The sequence below is a fragment of the Bos indicus x Bos taurus genome, chromosome 3, assembly GCF_003369695.1.
Source record: "Bos indicus x Bos taurus breed Angus x Brahman F1 hybrid chromosome 3, Bos_hybrid_MaternalHap_v2.0, whole genome shotgun sequence".
Taxonomy (NCBI): domain Eukaryota; kingdom Metazoa; phylum Chordata; class Mammalia; order Artiodactyla; family Bovidae; genus Bos; species Bos indicus x Bos taurus.
The window spans coordinates 34,046,852-34,049,916 of NC_040078.1; positions in this window are offsets into that span (position 1 = coordinate 34,046,852).

Consider the following 3,065-nt stretch of genomic DNA (forward strand, 5'->3'; position numbering starts at 1 on the left):
TGAACAGGGAACAAAGGGAAGAAGCCGAATGTTGGGCTTCCGGCATCGACAAGGGGTGTCCCCGAGATCCCACAGCAAAGACTGGTGTTGCCCCCCAGGACGCCGACATGACGCCCTCCCAGCCCTCACCACACCCGCATGGACATGCAAGCCTCCCCATGTGGAGAGCAGGCTCACAACTGGGACCTCCCCACTGCAGCTCAGCTCCTGGCTGTCCAAAAACCCCCTGTGCCAGCACCAGCTGCACCCGCTCCCCAGGCAGCCAGCCCCCTGCCCACCATCTGTGGCCAAGCTGAGGGGCTGAAGAGGGAGTCGGAGGAAAGCAGAGGTGAAAGCCTTTCCATTCCCTTTATTCCCCCACAGTCTGGCCTACACCCCCTGCCAGGAGCCAAGATCCGACAGTATATTCAGCCTGCAGCTGCCACTGGTCATGTGAGCCCATTGCTAGGTTACAGGGACCCAAAAATAAATCCTTCCCAACCAGATTAGAAACTGAGGGCCTTGGATGAACCAGACTCACAAGAGTGACAGGAACACCCACAGTGCCTGCGCAGGCCAGGCCTGCTATGAGACCGCAGAACCTTTCCCTTGCTGCCTACCCACCCCCAACCCATCAGCTGGGGCTCAATGCTGGACCTCCAAAGAAAAATTCCCAGAGAGCTGCTGGGCCCTTGCTAATTGCACTATAAATAGGTATCCAGGCAGAGTGGCCCTTCCTCACTAGTATCAGGGGCTGGTTGGGCGATACCTCTCTGCCTCTTCTTCCCATCCAGCCTGCGCCTTCACATGCCCCGCCCCATCCCAATGTATCTGCAAAGCACCATTAATCATTTGCCCTGTGGCCAGAGGGCCGGTCTGTGCCAGTTGCCTTTTTCCAGACTCTGGGAGGGAGGGAGATCTAGCAGTCACCCCAGAACTAGGCACTTTGACAGGAGAAATGTCACAACAATCTTCTGAGTTAGTTTCAAAAACTCCATTTACACATGTGGAAACTGAGGCTCAGAGAGGTTAAGTGACTTTCTCAGAGCCACACAGCTAAGCAGCTAGAAATCCCAGATCTCTATTTACTGAGTCTGGAGATGGGACAAGGAAAAGGACAGGGAAGCAGAGGGAAGGGAGGTAGGGGTCCCTGAAATCCCTTCCCTGGAGCCTGATAGCTGGACACTTTACTTTGAGTTGGGAGTGCTGTCTCTCTCTGCTACTCACTTCCACATCCTGAGACCAGCCGCAGCTGACCCAGACCACCTGCCTCCTTCTTTATGGCTTTGGGCTCTGTCACCTTCTCTGGTCCAGGACCTAGATGGGGTCATTCCTGATGCTCAGGCCTGAGAAGAGTCATGTACAAATCCCTAGTAATCTTTACCCTTCTACTTCAGAACCTTGACCTGCAGTCAAAATAGCAGAGCTTTGAGGCTCATCATGGGTTCATGCTCAGTTGTGTCCGACTCTCTGCGACCCCATGAACTACAGCCCACCAGGCTCCTCTGTCCATGGAATTTTCCAGGCAAGAATACTGGAGTGGGTTGCCATGCTCTTCTCCAGGGGATCTCCCTGACCCAGGGGTCAAATCCACATCTCTTGCATCTCCTTCACTGGCAGGCAGGTTCTTTACCACCAGTGCCACCTGGAAAGCCCCTGGTGGCTCAAACAGTAAAGAATCTGCCTGCAATGCAGGAGACTGGGTTCGATCCCTGGGTCAGGAAGATCCCCTGGAGAAGGGAATGGCTACCTACTCCAGCTTCTTGCCTGGAAAATTCCATGGACAGAGGAGCCTGGCGGACTACAGCCCATGCAGTTACAAAGAGTCAGACATGACTGAGCGACTAACACATACTTGAGGGTCATAGGGGGCTTCCCTGATAGCTCAGTTGGTAAAGACTCCACCTGCAATGCAGGAGACCCCAGTGTGATTCCTGGGCTGGGAAGAGAGCGTCATAGGAGGTCAGACAGCAGTTTTACAGATGAATAGGCCCAGAGACAGGAAGTAAATTGCCCAAGGCTACACAGCTAGAGGGCAAAGGAGAAATGACCAGAATCTAAGCCTCTGGATTCCTATCCCCTTTTTTTGTGCCTGTCACTAAGGACAGCTGGGGGTCTGTCATACTTGGCGCTGGGGCAAACCCAAAGTTCCCCCAATACCAGGTTCCCTTCCTCGAACTGCCACATCTCCAAGGCCCTCCCACCTGCCTGTTCTCTTAAGGAAAGTGCTCCTCCCCAAGCAAGGGTCTAAGGAGGCCCAGACTCCCCACTCAGCTCCTTGTACGTGTCTTGTCTCCGCATTCTGATGACACTCCTATCATCGCCTAAAGCCTCGGAGCATCCCATTCTCCCCTCCTGCAACTCCCAGCAGCCCAAACTACAGGCTTCATGTTACTCAATTCATGAAATATTTCTTGAGCACCTTCTATATGCAAAGCTCTGTTTAGGAGGTAAGAAAGAGGGTACAAAGGTGAAACAAATACAAACATTGCCCTCTTGGTGCTTACAGTCTAGGACGGAGATGAAGCAGGTTATCACCTTCAAAGGAGAATCAAAATGCTGTGGAGGTTCAAAGGAAAAAGTGAACCCACTCGCTCAGGAAATCTGGGAAGGCTTCCTGAAGGAAGTGGCAGGGCTCTTAAAGGAGGAGTAGGATTTAAACTCCAAGTAAATCAAAAAATTGATGCTGTTGAACTGTAGTGCTGAGAGAAGACTCTTGAGAGTCCCTTGGAAAGCAAGGAGATCAAATCAGTCAATCCTAAAGGAAATCAACCCTCAGTATTCATTGGGAGGACTGATGCTGAAGCTCCAATACTATAGCCACATGATGTGAAGAGCCAACTCACTGGAGAAGATCCTGATGCTGGGAAAGATTGAGGACAGGAGGAGAAGGAGGTGACAGAGGATGAGACGGTTGGATGGCATCATTGACTCAATGGACATGAGTTTGAGCAAACTCCAAGAGATAGTGAAGGACAGGGAAGCCTGGGATGCTGCAGTCCATGATGTTGCAGAGAGTCAGATATGACTGAGTGACTGAACAACAATAATTGGAAGAGGAGAGTAGTTCAAGTGGAAGCAGCAGG